The 16,774-nt window shown below is 40.0% G+C and overlaps 1 protein-coding gene and 1 long non-coding RNA gene across 3 annotated transcripts in view; one reads left to right on the forward strand and one right to left on the reverse strand.

Annotated features, from left to right (window-relative positions):
* Positions 1 to 16,774, forward strand: part of twin (CCR4-NOT transcription complex subunit 6-like twin) — a 458,979-nt gene that overhangs the window by 235,733 nt on the left and 206,472 nt on the right. The window lies entirely within an intron of this gene.
* On the reverse strand, positions 6,082 to 9,070 carry LOC122419183 (uncharacterized). Its single transcript, XR_006262841.1, has 4 exons — positions 8,561 to 9,070; positions 7,401 to 7,544; positions 6,589 to 6,696; positions 6,082 to 6,482 (listed from the first exon to the last, which is right to left on the reverse strand). It is a non-coding gene; the product is annotated as an uncharacterized lncRNA (long non-coding RNA).

A 16,774-nucleotide genomic window follows, 5' to 3' on the forward strand; every position in this document is an offset into this window, starting at 1 on the left:
GACGAGGGATTTCTAGAATAATGAGGCTTACGTGAGATATTTAAGCTCCAACAATTACCAGGTTGAGATCTTATTGATTATATTATATGCGCGCATCACATACATAGGATGGAAAAAAATCCAGGGAATTTTTGAATTCCTATCATCAACGATGGCCCAGAACCTTGGCAAAAACTTTCGAAAAATGGCACCGCCGTGCACTTGTTTACGTTTGTGAAGTAACTTTTTGGTACCTTCTGAAAGCTTTTCTGATGTTGTACATCACGAAAAGTGCGTAAAATTTCTATGAAATGTTTGCAAAAAATCAGCAAGCACATATCGGGATATCCGTTGCTGCCAAGACACTGCTGCATATTAAACGTGTAGCCGGAAACTGAAGAGGTTCGTGAGCATATATCGATCGTGTTCAAGCGTGTGTTATAATTATATCGAGTTAGAATTTTTAACTAAAAATTACATAAGACCACGATTTTGTTTTTTTTTCTAACTCCCATTGTCACACTTTTGCACTGACGGAAAGTGGACAAACGAAACCAAGGTTTTTGGCACTTCGAAAAACATGACAGAAAGTAATAGGTCGGACCGACGTCTGGTGTTGTAGCGAGGAAGTATACTCGGTGTTCTTTGTCTCTTTCCATTTTTTTTTCTCTCCTTCTTTCTCTCTGACTGCATCGGCGCCAAGGAACAAGTTTCCCTATTCCGTTGCCAAGTCACGTCGTGAGATCTGGTAGCTTGATTCGAAAAAAGGAGGCTGCGCTATTTCCTCCTATCCCTGTATCCTTCTCTCTTTCTCATTCTCACGGAAATCGAACTTCCCTTTCCTCACTCTTGATCTATCTTCAGTATTTGTTGTTCCAGGATTGTTTCTAGATGATATTGATGATAAAGTAGTTTGTGTATCAACAACTGACTGAGTGTAATCAGATTCCAGAACGTTTCCGCTTTGTGAGAAATTTCGTGAAGTTTATTTTTCATTTCAATTTCTTCTTTACGGAAGAAAGAAAGCAATTTTCATTCGACTTGACAAACAACTCCGAAATTAAGTGAGTTTTCGTTTTCGCAAAAGGTTCTATATTCTTTTTCGCATTTCGAGCTCGAGAACTCCGTCTTTTTTCGATCGTTTATCTTTCGGTAATTTTGAGAAGAAAACTTCATAAGTCTATATTGGAATGAAATGTTGAACTTTTCAAAGAAAACCGTGAAATCTTCAGAATATGACGATCTCATCGCTCCGTCTCACTTTGCCGCAAATTTGATCCAGTTATGGAACGTCGAGCTCTGAGTGTTTACCCTATTTCTCTGTGGTCCAGAAAACGATGAAACCTCTCCAAGCCAACCGACCCGATGAGGGTAACGAAAACAATATTTACGGAAGAAATAACAACACCAGTGAAAAAGAGAGAAAGAGAGAGGTACAAACGCTACGTATACGGTCCTTCCAATTTCCTGGAATGGAACGAACGAGCCAGCAGGTGTTTCAGCACGTGACTCGTGCACATTATCCCTTTCCCGACTCAACGAGTACGATATTCCGATTTGACAGCGCAAAGGGAAAATCTCCCCGTCACGCGTCACTTTCAGATATGAAAAACGAGTTATTCAGTGTAAAGGCTCATGATTTCGAAGTGGAAACATTCACTGTGAGCAAATCACGAATTGTGGTAACTCCAGTCTTCCATTTCACTTGAAAAATTATGCAGCAACAGTTTTCAATTGTTACATGTGATTGGAGAGCTTACGTTGTCGATAATGGAAGTTAATGAGAAATGAAATTGCCGGGATGGAGCTGAATCGAAGAAAACCGGAAGGAGTTATCTGGATGAGAATTTAATTATTGCATCGTTCACGTAATCGAGCGATGTTTCTTTCGTGACAGTAAATAAATCATTATTGATAATTTCGAGCTTGAATTGTGCTTCTGTTGATCAATTTCGATGAAATCAACTCGTTCTGACAATCATGATTAATGTGGAATTTTGTAATTTCGCTGTCGATAAAATTTATTATTTGATTATTACTGAATATTAAGATTACTCTCTTATCGCGTTGATATATGTAAATTTTACAACGTGGAATGTGTAAAATTACGGATTATTCTACGTAATCCAAAAAGAAGAAAAAATTCTACGTTCACGAATGAATAAAATGTCTTATCGTCCCTGCTATCCCAACGCTTCAGTCCATCATAACACATTGTACCACAAATTTCGCAGCGAAAGTTTACCTTTGATTCCCGTATGGGGAATAGAAAATGGATGATACTCGGCGTATCATCAATTTTCAGATACGTTCAATAACCGATTCATCTTCCAGGTTTGAATGTACAAAAACAGATCGATAAGTACAATCCTCTGTGTTTTGTATCCTGGCCAAGACAAAAATTGTACCAAAAGAGAAGAAAAAAAAACAATCATTCATGTGAAATTTGAACGTTATGGAATATCGGATGAGCGATTTTTATCGAGAAAAAACAAATTCCGTAAAAATCCATTGGATAAAACCGACTCTTACAAATATTCTATCGGAAAATTTTACATATTTCATAAAAGTATAAAGTCTCTCCAAAGCTTTCCTTCAAATCGGATCCCTTATTCCGAACGTCGCGGTTGGAATTGCCAAATCGATTTCTCCCCAAGTGCAAACTCGTCTAACACCATTCTGACGGAATTGATCCCTTGTAATAGCCGTGACGATGATTTTGTGCCGCCGATATGAAGGACTTGATGTGCAGCGCACGAAGGTGCGTGCAGTCTCGATAATTAATCCTGTCTGCGTGAATTTTCTCTCGTACCAGGTGTTCTATTCACTTGTTCAAAGTACGAGCGTACAGTGAGGTCTACCCATGCTGGATATCGCCAATGTATATAGTACACGTGCAAAGAGCTTTGACGGATTTACTCTCGAGCGACAGCACACGCGATAAGAACGCCTGCAGCTCTCCTCGGATATATGCAGCCTAACAACATTTAACCCATTCACAGTATAACTTATGTCATCCATACACATACATAAGTTTAATCACATACGTGTATGGATGCGTGCTGGATGCAAGGAAATTTCTGGTGAAGGTGCTTCACTGGAGGTGCATTTGCTCGCAAGCATCTCCGGAGTCTAACGAATATGCTGTTTCTCGTTGCGACGAGCTGCTATATGCGCTTGTAAACGTCGTCATCCTTTATTCGTATAGGTATAAATTCATTACGACCAAGTTGAGTGTCTTCAAATACTCCCATCAAACCTGATAATTCCTCTTCGGTCACGAGGACCACCTGCCTCGCGTGAATGATCATGGCCCGCATTGGAAAATCACTGCAATTTATGTTCAGTAAAACGATTAGTCCTGTAGTGAGAATAAAAAAAAAGAAATCATTTGCAAATATCTGTAATATTTAACGACTCGCCATTTATCGCCTTTTTCCAATTTTTCCTCGCTGAAACTTGTTTCAGGTTTTGTAGGTCTATGGTATAGGAAAGGAGGTAACACGATCAGTATTACTTCAACGTGGGACCTTTTTTTACGTTCAATATAAGCCCAGTATAACTTTTCGACACGACCTTGTTTTATTCCTGTTATTCGTGTCTTTTTATTTGTTCTTTTCGCACCGAATATAATTTGGCCCAACTGTTTTACTCCGTATATAAAAGGGGGAGAAACGAATGAAAAAGACTCGGTGGAGCTGTTAGGAGATAGGAGAGGCTTCGAACCAAACACAATGAAGGTTGAACTAGGAGGAAATAATAGTCCCTTGAGAAAAAGATAGAGCTGATCACCCAAGCTTCAAGCTTTTGAAGAGGAAAACTCTCTCGAACTCTGGGGACTTGTCCATCATTTCTTTTCTTACCTTTTTCCCTTCCTGATTTTACCTTCTGAAGCTTGTGAGGATGCCAGACTCCAAGGAGGAACGTTATATCCATTATTGTCATTGTACACGTAATTCGACACACACATACACACGCATATACCGATATCTATCAAATGATAACTCTATGTATGCGCAAGACAAAAGGAGCATTATACGCCCCACTCAGTTTTATATTATGTGCTATAGAACACCCCTAGTACCTTGTTTTCCGTCTTTTATGTTTCTGATGATGTGCCTTGGAAGCCAATATCAAGAAGACTGCCAAGTTCACTTTTTCCAATGTCTGCAACTAGGACCGTTCTTCCTCTTTTGTCTGATTACGTTTTTTTCTTTTTTCTCTTCGGAAAACTCGCTTGCTTCTTTTTCTCCTCGTTAATGGCCCATTCTTTTATAAAATCCTTTTAGCATCCCGTATAGTCAGTGGCCGGAAGGTCAAAACAATTATGTAAATTCACCACGAAAATGAGAAGCATTTCAATCTCTGTTCCTATATCAGAAACGTGACTGCCACACACCAAACTTTGAACGAATTAAATCGATTTGGTTATTTCCACTAATTATTTGGGGCGGTCTTTTTGTACGGTCTTTTCCATGAAATTCACCAATATAATCAAAGGAACAAAAGAGCCTTATTACAGAGAAATATTGAAACGCAAAATATTGTTAAAATAGTGTGTATAGTCTTTAAATGAATATTGTATTACTACTAACACGGATACCGTCGTAAGACTGTTGAGATGTGATAAAGAATTGATGTAATAAAAGAAAGATGAAGAAGAATTTGCGAAAAAAGAGCATCAGGAGAAAAATTCTAACGCTCAGACAATTTCTTGAGAATCCTACAAATCATTGTGAATCAGATGTTAATATATTCAGCGATTTCACGTCTCGTCGAAGGACGTATAACCCTGAGGTTCGGTTGTTCGAAGCAAAAGAAAAAACGTCTGGTGAAATATTTCATTCGGTTTGAAATCGTTAGCTCCGTGTCTCACCTTGATAAATTCTCACAAGGTTGTACTGACCCACATATCTTATTATAGATCATTGATTGATCGTGATCCAGGAGGTGTTCGGATGACTGCGCAATTCTGGTGGACCAAGCTGGGTAAATGGAATAAAAAACTGACCACGGTTATACGTGAAATGAGACTGTAGTATTATAATACCTTTTGCAAGAGGATTTTATGTAGTAGCGAATCGAAACGGCAGAAGCTTTGATCCTATTGGATTCGTTCTCTTGCTCGCTCGCCTTCGACTCTCAATCCATAAGACCTGAAGATTTTTATCCCTGTTGAAATCTCGTCGAGATAAATCACGAGAATCTCATTCGGCCCAGTAAGCTCCCCCTTCTTTTCCTCTTTCCTCCTTTTCCCACTCCATCTTTCTCTACAGAACGATTTATCGCTCAGCGTGCACGCATTTACGAAGAATGTTCTTCTCTCGGGTATGGAATTTTCTCGCATCGTTGCCACACACCGCCGATCTCATATTGTTCGGCTTTATTAGTGCGAATGGGTTTCTCTTGCCTCTGATATAAGGTACCCACGCGATATAGCAGGAAAATGAGAAAAAGAGCTGAACTTTTCCAGTTCAACCGTCTTTTTTCCATCTTTTATTACCACTCGTTATTTTTATCTCGCTCTAATTTGATTATTTCACGGAATCAAAAAAATTTCTAAGAACAATGCTGCTCTCTGATCTGCACATGTAGAAATATCATGATTGATTGCTTACTATAAAGTGACAATATTTTTTAATCGAAACACGCACCTCCTACAGTTTGATGGAAATGAAGAAGATCCAGGTGAATTTAAGTGAGTTTTAGCTATTTTGTTCCAATTATGTGACAAACTTTTACTCTTTTATTCGATTTTTATATTTGATAAAATTAATGAAGTTTAATAACTTCACAAGAAAGGGGAAATCGACCAATCTCGAGTAACGGTACACTCTCGACTCACTCTGCCTACAAAATTTTTCTTTTTAGAACTTGGCGTCAAGACACTGCACCGCGTCTCTAGATAATTTCATTAATTTTTATATCCCATTCAATGTCCAAATCTATAACTTCACTTTCCATTGCTATATCCCTAAAACTCAATATTTAATGTACCAGTTATTTTTTGTAATTCACGTTATTGTACTTCAAAATGAAGAATTTATATTAGAAAACTGCGTAAACGTTTCAGGGGTATCGTGAGAAGTGGAAAAATTACCGAATGAATTGATTTTTTATTTATATTTGGTATCTGGGTCAGCAAACTATTATCAAATATTTCCACGTCATACCGTATAACAGTATCTTGAGTATATTGTTTGACAGAAAAGAGGAAATTGTAAAAAAAACATTATCGGTACAAGTATTGCAATATCATCTGATGTCGGCTTTACTAAATTTGATGAAACCTTAAAATATATCAATCTGATGTCAGTATCCCGTGCAGAATTTTCTACCTTCCTTCCTTCCATCTCAGTGAAGAAAGTTTTCTGGAAACACACTCTCAGGACATCGATCAAGCCGTTTTTTCTTAGCTCCAATGAACTTGATTCGATCCGATCTTTTGTCCGTTAGAAGCCATCGAGAACCTCATTGGCTCGAGGTTAACATATATGGATGCTCTACAAAGGGTGAATAGATTCAATGTACAGGAGCAACATTTTTCACACGAAAGTTTCACGTTGCTTTTGTATTTTGTGTACGTGAATAGGAAAATAAATTACATACTCCATTGCGAATTTGTTGGTGTCACAGGGCGGAATGATTGCACGCGGGCTGGATTCCAACCTCTGTAGAGTCCGGGACACATTCCTCTGTACTAAACGATTCACTAACCTGTTTGTCCACAGAAGATCCATTTAGCATTTAGCATACCTACAACTGTGTGGTTATTCGTTCGAATATACAGGAACGCATGCAATCGTTATATCACAGATCGAATAATACTTGATTTTAGATTCATTAAGGAGATTAACGAAACACGTGATGAAAAATGATGTATACGCTACAGCATGTGAACGATGGCCAGAAATTGAATACGTGCAAGTTGAAACCAACGCGTATGTAAGTGCGATTAAGTGAGCACGTTTGTTGCACTGTGCACGATACAAGTAGAAATTGCAGTAGTGCATTATGTAGTTTTGGACTTTTTTGAAAAATTGAAAAACTGAGATTCACATAATTTTGACCACGTGAAACTTCCTCACACTTGAGATTTTTTTATTTTTCAAGTATAAAAGATCAAATTATTATCAATAAATGATTGTTGTGCACATGCTCATACATTCTAGTATTTGAACATAAAACTTCCAACGTGAATTTGAACGGAATATTAACCTTTCAATACTCTTCATAAGGATTTAATGATTTCCAACGACTCCAATGCAATAATGAGACACTCCTGATCGACAAATTAGCAATTTATTACCATTTCTGTTATACACCCGTCATTGATATTCGTACAATAGAATGATAATACATATTTAAAAACTATAGTAACGCCCTAAATGGAAAATATGTGTAAAGTGCTTTATACGTACGTTCAGATTCATAATGAAACGACGCGAATACTGAGTTGGAGTTCTTCTGTGTACACACTTCACATCCATGCCATTGGTTTGACAAACCGTATTGATTTAGCGCTACATATCGCTCAGTATAAATTAAACGATGATTGAATTACTCTGGAATCAAAATTTGATTGGAAAATTGTTGATGCAGTAATTCACTCTTCCATGTAGTATAGTATGTGCTTCGAAAAATGCGAGTAACCAAAGATTCTGACCATAGATTTCCACGTGTTGCAAAATCGGATTCAATTACAATGCAATAAAATAATTATGCTTCTATACCCTCGTTGGCTCATTATAAATGCAGAATAATGGAGCAACGTTGGTTTAACTTGAGAAAAAATTCGAGGTTTACTTTTCCACGGGTAAATATTTTTCTCACAGGAGCCGATTTATACATTTCGGTCCTACCTTTGCATTTCGTTATCTTTGCTGGGGTATATACATACATTCGGGCGAATGGATGGTACGTTCATGCAGACACAGTGTTATCGTGACAAATATTGCAGATGGTTAGCAAATGGAATAGGTGAGTTTCGTCTTTTGAAAGCGCAAACTGATGTTGGAGCATAGCTAAGAGGACGTTGACGTTGACCAAGAAAACGATGAGTATGATGACGGTAAAGATACGCGGTTTCCACGTGTTATACCGACTCTTTAAATTGGATTATACGGCATCCGACGCTTGTGTGTTGACCGTGCCGATACGATGTTCGAGCTTGAGTCAAAAGAAATCTCTGTCATTGTATATTTAACGTGCACATGTACGTGGTACGATAATTCAAAGTAACTAGGATGACACACTCATTTGAAAGACCATAAAAAATTATAAAATGAATTACATTGCGAGCTTCTGAAACCAGAATATATTAAACGTAACGCGCAACTGAGCATCGATCGAGCAATACAGAAATGAAAGTAGCGAATGGCGCTTGGGGAGCGATTCTCGAAAAAGTTTCCTCAACGTTCAACCCCTTTTCACCCCGGAAGCAATTTTCCGTGCCTAGCCACATGATTTCTTTTCTTCGTTTTTTACTGTCCCTCGCCATGCCTCATTGTTCTTTTTTTCAATCTCATTCTCTTCAATTGGAGTTGTTGAAGGGCGCAGGAGCTTTTCAGCATGTACTCACCCTGGTTACTTTGTGATTGTTATTTCGCCTTGAAATGTACGAGTATTTTGAACAGGCTCATTGTCGTAAGTATTTGACACTGGCATTGCAGGAGAGCTCATTCTTAGTAATTTCGCTTTTTACGCCAAATAGCGACAAAGATGAATACTAAAGATTCCAGTAACTAAATTGATCGTCAGTTATCGCGCGAAAGCCTCTTTATATTTAAAGCTTCACGTGCAAAATGGCGCTTGTATATTGCATACGACTATCAGGACTATATGTGCACCGAGAGAGAGAGAAAGAGAGGGAAAGAGAGCGAAAGAGAGAGAAAAGCGAGATCGCAGGACGCTCACGTGATTCATGGCTACCCCGCCGGTACTCTCGGTTCGTACGATAACGAAAGTTATTACGCGACTCGGTCGTGCATGTCGACAAACCGTCGGCGATTTAACCTCGGTCGAACGATAGCAGGGTGGCAAGCGGGGTGGGGAGAGAAACACGAGGAATTATTACGACATTGCCTAAGCGTAAACTCTCCTACATCCGTTGGTGCTTCGCTTCGTGCCGCGCGCGCACTATCCCGGTGATGCACACACTGGTCGTCTTCATCGTTGTTGCCAACGTTTTGCTCTTTTCAAACCGGCGCAGCAGCAACAACAACGAAATAAGATGGAAGGGTAAAAGACAGACCTGAACGCGCAAGAGCTTCGTTAAACGAAACCTGTTGCCTTGAATCCCGTCTTATTCAACGGGGGAGAGTGAGATATCGTCACATAAACTTTCATATCCTTAAGAGTCTCCTTTCTGCTGCACATCTCTGCATCTAAGTTACCTCACATAAAAATCTCATGAAGAGCCAATTGATTATAATCCTACTGCGGCCTCGAGTATTCTTTCATACGAGTACGAGAGCACCGTGTACCAAGAATGAGAGCGATGCATGAATATGCTCTGAGGTGATTGCGTTTACAGGATAACAAAGATATGTTTCGTGTTAGTATGTCAGTATGCTTCCCAACGAATCCAAAGAAAGTGCCCTGAAAAACAATGCACATGTCGGCCACTTACTAGACACTTTGAGCTCAAACTATGAAACAACGTTTTGGACATTGACCCATGTACGACAACAGCTGCCCAGTCAGATGTAAATTCAAGTCTGTAATAGCAGCCACCAGTTACCTGGGCATATACGAAAATCTCTACAAAGTCAGAACACTGCGAGTCCAGTATGGATTTTCAACAAGACCAAGCAATGTTGTTCAATCTCCATGATGGTGCAATATATTTGTGAAAGAATATAAAGTTCACGCTAAACCCCGGTACTGATAAAAAGGATGGTTCGACATACGGAATCACGGGGGCGTTTCAACGTTACTATACTCCATAGACCAGTCCAAGTTTCTTGAAGGAGTTCCGCTGTTAGCAGTTTGCTTTCAATATCCATTTCGTCGTTCTCTGGTTTGGGACGCTTGCGACTGAAAGGGGAAGCGACCGCGTGAATATTGCGAAGCACACGTCCAAATAAAAGAAGAGAGAAGCTCAGAATGTACAAGCATGGAAAGCTATACGGGGATTTCAAGTGGGAGGAGAGACGAAAAACGCACGAGAGACGAATGAATGAAACCATTCAGGTAACATGTTTATGCGCTCTCTGTGCGACAGCAACAGCGGTCGTGACGGTATACACAAGATACACGCTCGTCGCCGTTCCTTCGTTGGCTCGTGTTCAAGCATTTCAGCGCGAATGTGTACACATATACAGCAGTGTACGGACTCCAGTCGTGAAACGAAAGGGATGCTGGAACGGCGAGAAACCACTCGACACACCCGCTGCTCATTGAAACACGTGATATTTTTTTCATTTTCACTCATTACGTGAACGCTCTTCAACTATATCATTTATATACAGATTGCATGCGTTATGAAACGAAAAACATGAAATGGTCAGAAAAACTTGTTCTGACCAATTTTCCATAGTGATTCGGGGCACCAATTTTCAGACGACCGCGAATAGAATTGAGAATTTCAACTTGACACAAATCTGTGGGCAAAAAATTGTACTAAAAGAATACCAAAAATGAAAAATGACGGAGATCACTCTTTCACGTTTGTGGCAGTCAAGTTGGTAGGAAACTAAGCTTCCATACCAGGAGCAAAGTTTTTACACTGTGCAACAAATTACAATAACCGATGTTGAATAGAGCTCATAGTCTAATGAATAACTCATCGACGTTATAAAAATATTCAACACTGTTGCGGTATGTTTTAAGTGCAAAACATCGCCCTGGGATCTAAAAAGGAACTGCCGGTAACGTTTATAGTCGAGCGAGGCTAATAGCTAATGTACATATGCATATTATATAGACATACATCGATAAAAATTGAAAGCCGATGATATCTTGGGGCGGACAACACGAGCACCGTCGAAGCAGCAGTCATGTTCCTGTTAGGCGGGGTGACAAGATCGCAGGTAGATTCTGAATGGATAATGAGCTCAAGATAGAAGAAGGAAAGGGTGGCCCGATGAAGATCTCGTCAGTTCCGCGTAATTACCTCCCACACACGTGGCTTCTCGAGCGCGGATAGTACGTTCGCTCGGTAGTGTTAAGTCGCCCCGGGACCACATCGACGGTATACGATGAGTGCATGGACTCTCTTTCACCTTGACGTTCCTTAGTAACGATTCACAAGGAGGTGATTTCTTATACGTATGTATATACTATCATAGCTTGGCATACGTTGTACCACGAGCTCGTATACGAGAAACCTTCGTGTTCTTACAACGAGAGAGCCTTATATTCACCGGGGGGACTGTGACGTCTCTATGCGCGCGTGCCACGTACTACGTATACTCTTGAAGGGAGAATTCTATGAGATGGGTTCTGGCCTCTTTGTATTTAACTGATGATTATGCTTCTCGTTTGCGTCCGTTTCGAGATCACGCGCTATCGCGCTTTCGCATTTCCGGTTGACTGTGCTCTGTACAACATTTTATAAAATTTATCGATTCCAAATTTTCGGTGGAAATAGAACGAATAACTGCGAAATTTTTAGCAGATAAACTCGCACAACGTATCATGTTTTTTACCTATAAGTCGTTTTGTGCATCAGAAGCATACTGAAAGAGGAAGAGACAGGAGAGTCGATGCTATGTAATGTGCTACACTTCTACTAGGTTCTTAAGAATTATTTTCCCAGAAATTTCTAAGAGTAATGCAACCCTTGCGTCAGACCGTAGCGAGATACCGAGCGCAGAGATATTCCAGCTTGGTACTCCAGATAAATTGGTAGCAATAAATCCTCAAGTTGGATCATGACTTTTTATCTACTCATATCTTTATATAAGTGGAAATTATCCCATGCTATGATTTAATAGGGCAAAATCAGGTTGGTTCTTTCGCTGCTAGTCCTGTTGGTCCACGCGACCCTCGAAGCAGGAGCAGAATCTCCAAAATATGCGGTGCTCATCTCTTGTCCGGACTCAACTCTTATAAAAATGCGTGCATCAATGTCAGGTAATTGGAAGACTGAGAGAATTCTTGTTCAGGTTTACTGCATACGTATGATTCCATTGCATAGATCTTTGCGTCGGCGGCTATATTCCCTAGTGCAGTGTAGATCGGCACCACAGACACCCTACTGCTACTAAGTCACCGTGGTGAGCTCTCACTGCACGAATCACGTCGTTGAGCGTTCTGAGCTGCGGCGCTACTCGACTAATTGCAGAGGTGGATTCTCGAGGGTTAACGATAAGACGACCCTCTCTGTACCCCCGTGCTTCGCTCTACCATCCATCGTTAGCTCGTGGCGCATTTCCGGCGTGTATCTACATCCCCAGTAAGCCCGTTAAGAGAGGGCGCCCAGGATGTTAGAGCCGTCTGTAAGGGCGACGATGACGAGAGAGTCAGAGAAGGTCTCGCAATAACGCGAGGAAATTGCGTTCTCCACCATGTTGTACCGATAATTCACAGTTTACATAGTACCCCATGCTAGAAACCTCGTAGCTACGGGCAAGGGCGAGTAATTACGTTGGAAAATAATTCATATATGACGAGTTTATATTTCATTATCTTCACGCACAATCTTGAACCAAAAATGGATGCGACATTAAGATTAATTTTTTAAATGTGGCCCTAACTGCATGAAAACTTGTATCCAAATCGAAAAAGTTCTAACAGTACAGTATTGCTAGCATAGCCTTTATAAAAATAATAGTGGATGAGCATTACAAAAGATCATATGATGTAAGACCTTTTCCGGAAGCTCATAGTCACAGAGAAGAATCGCAGCCTCTCTAACTGGACATCATTACATTGATGCTCACTTAGCTATTGAGCTCTGAAGCCGCTGTATTATGAAAAATGGGCAGTCGCTTGGCACTGACGTGCACAAATCTTCCCAGTGGCAAGTAGGTTCATAGGGTCTCAACTTTTACTGTTCTACCTCAGCTAGAGTTACAACGTTAGCAATTTGAAAAATTGAAGCGATCAAAGTGAGACTACTTCTTTGCGGTTTTTTCCTCCCATTTTCATGATCCTACCCTTGTTTATAGTATTTTTCTCCGATTTCTTGCCGTGTAAAATACCAGTAAAAGCATCTCTCCTGGTTTCTAAATTAATACAATATAAATGCAAATTAAACTGCACCACAAGTCTACCATGCCATGAATAACAAGCGCACTCTGTTACGCGAAAGAGTTTTGGGCTAAAAAGGAACGAAAATAATCCAGTGAACTCGTTCCACGTTGGTGCTTCGAGTCAAGGTTCGTGCTCTAAGCAGATTCGAAATAATTGGCCGAATGTGTTGAAGATTCATCCCGTCACTTGCCAATTTATTTAAAGACAACAATTGACAAACTTAGGCTTTATTGATTGCAGTACTTTGCAACTTGCGGTAGAGAATCAACTTATTCATGTTGAAAGCTTGATTTCATCCATCACATGGCCGAGAGCCATAACATCATGATGCAACGAAATACTTCAGAACAAACTCATTGAATTTTAGAGTTTTGTAATAATAAAAACACAAACTAAGATCGTACACCTGCACCTCTTGACGTTGAAGCATGAAAGCTTGAACCCTGCGGCCCAACATGTATCCACATAGGCACACACTTGGCTCGAAGTGGTCGTAAACTCCACTCTGAACGCGCAGAAGCTTTTAGCAGGGCTCATCACATTTTTCCGCTCAGGTCGTTCGGAAGTGGTACTTGGCTATATACACCGGTGTAGTTCATGCGGCTCTAGTTTCCGTGGTGCCCGAAATTGCTCTGCTGTAGCGAAAGATACACACCTTCGTCGTGAAAGACGGAAAACTGTAATCTAGGTTGGCCTGTTTTACGACCGTCCAAGAGCATAATGTGAGTCCAAACGAACAAGCACGTGGGATTCTTCGCTTAATGAAAGTGAAGTCTATATCCATGATTGTACGGTGAATGTGTACGAATTGGAAGCCAAATTATTTCGAGCTATACAGTTTGTGTCAACAAGTGACCTGTTTTTAAAAATCTCGTTTTGAAATGCCACGTACCTAAATGAGCTTTCGATCTAACATATGTCGAGACGATTGTAAAATGATGTACCGACAAGTTCTAATATAAATCTGCTAATATAGATTTTTAATATAGCTTTCGCTACTTCAATTACCTCGTTTTGACTGCAAAACATAATCAACGTTAGATTTGTGATATATTTTTAGTAGTCTGCGTTGTATTTGTTCTTTCATATCTACGTAGACACGATACACTTCACGGTATTTCAAGTAAATCAAGTCGATCAGTTGAAAGACGACGGTATAATCTTCGTATAAACCAAGCGGTCCTTTTTTCAAATTTCAGTGGCCACGATTTTAACCGGACCAGGACCGGAGTGGCCGAGTCCAATTAACGAAGTCAAAGTGCTAGAGATCGTGAGCTTTCACGAAACTGCTATTTATGATCTGGAGAGGTTTTACAGAAGTTGGCGCGCGAAGAAACCTCTCGAGGATGAAAAAAAAGGGTGCTGCCAGTGACAGGAGAAAGCTGATGATAGTATAACAGGACTTAGAGAGTGCCACACTTCAGAACCCTCGGGCATAATATCGGATGAAAACTTCAGACCAAGATAAATGCCGAGTTCAGCATGGCGTATGTATACGCATTGGGATATGCTGCTCCATGTTATATCTTCAAGTACCTATATCTGTATCTGTGTCACATAGACGATACCCTTTATCCTGCATGGGAAGCTATAAGACATAGACATTTTTCATACTCTACTGGTCCAGCACTCGACTCCAGCCTGTATAAATATTCTCTTGTCACTTTTTCTTTCTTCTTATTTATCTCCGTATTCACCCCTCTGCAGTTGAACCCATATAAATAGAGCCCCTAGATGCGTGACTTGTTCAAAGACGTTAGACCGCTGTCTCCTGCGCTCTAGAAGTCTTTTCATCTTAGATCAAATGAGTAATCGACTTGTCGAGGGACTGTAAAGCTCATTTTCAAATGGGCATAAAATACTGCTTTACCTATGGACTCTCCCTCATGGTATATGGACTATTATGCGTGATCTCACTGTGATCGAGCATGATAGATAATCTGGCAAGTGCCAGATAGGGAGACGCTGCTATTGGCAGTGACCATTTTTGATGGCGATGGAATAGCAGCCTACATGCACTCTGACATTTCCATGTATGATTCCTGAAACCTGCAAGTGCAATTATTCACACTTTAAGAAGGTTGAAGCGTATCTTATGTTAAAACTATTTTTCAACTTTGCACATAAAAATTTTTTAAACAGAAAGCTTAAGACAGTATTAGACTTCTGGCGGGATATGTCGATGATTCACCGTCGTGAAATTGAGATATCTATTGTTGAAGTTAGCAATTTTTTGAAAGCTTTCATAAGAGCCCGTGTTTAACCTTGTCATTTTCAACAATGAATATCTCGATTACCAGGCGGTGAAACCTCTCCAAATTTTTCACACATAATTAAGCGCTGTTCAAGAAGATTCACGTAAATTTTCAATTCATTAATTTGGAATAATAAAATCTAATGTATTTTTCGTATGATGTCCTATATATATCGCTTCAACTTCCTTAAAGATAGCCAGAATCTTCTTTGAAGCGCGTTTCCCAATACTTGAGTTGTTTCTTTTTTCATTGACATTATTTTTATTCGTGATATTCATCGATTTAGCAAAATCTTTTCTATTTTCGCTGATTGACGCGGTGGAGCGCATTAGTGAACACGTGTCCGGGATGAATTATCGAAACCATCGACTCCTTGCACAGATGAGACGGAGTGAGATGAGTGTTTTTGCCGTTCTTTTAACACAGAGAACCATTGACTATAATCCTCGTAGCAGCTCTTAGTCTTCTTATTCCGTTCTTCCTTCGTCTTTGTCGATCCCTGAACTCGAGGCGCGTTTGGATACACAGTGCAATTAAAGCGTCCGCTAACGCCAGTGCCGATTGAGCAATCGATCCTGGATAAAATGAACGTGGATATACCTCGTTGGAAAAAAGAACCTGAAAGAAAAAAAAATGTGAGAAGGTCCCGGCATCCCATTAGAGTAGGTGCTATAGGGCTCCTGAACGAACAAGCGGAAAGGGAGTCTCTTATCGACCGGGCATTTATTCTCGCTGCTGCTCCTTTAATGGAGAGGCCGTAATCGCGATTCAGCGCAATGGCAAAAACTTGGAGTGGTACAAATCGAATTTAAAAGCAAAAAAAAGAGAAAAAAGAAAAACGTAATTTATTCATGCAGCGATCAGCACGTATAAAAAGGCTCGACTGAATTACAAATAGACGGAAATTTACAATCCTGCTGGTGTTGAACGCTTTCTCAAACTAATCTCACGAATTTTAGTCTTGCTCTACTCCGTTATAACTGCATAAAATTCTAGTCAGAAGTAGTTCTAAAATGAGCCAGCATCCCGCGTCAATTTAAGGTTTGTAGCAACTCTGTTGCATACTTCGACACAATCATATTCTATCATCATGTAATTATATTGCAGCACAGAACGAATAATATCTGTACATTAATGTTCACTAGCGCTATTGGATAGTGATCCGTATTAGAAATTGATACGTCGAACACGACAAAGATCGCGACGTCGTTCACTTCACTCGTAGTTTATATATACGTTAAGCACTGCTTTCTCGTCTGACAGCATATGAAGCAAGCAGACTCCTTGATGCCATTTTTTCCTCCAACTTCGTAATACTTCCCTTTCTCATTTCTTTAACT

The sequence above is a fragment of the Venturia canescens genome, chromosome 1, assembly GCF_019457755.1.
Source record: "Venturia canescens isolate UGA chromosome 1, ASM1945775v1, whole genome shotgun sequence".
Lineage (NCBI taxonomy): Eukaryota > Metazoa > Arthropoda > Insecta > Hymenoptera > Ichneumonidae > Venturia > Venturia canescens.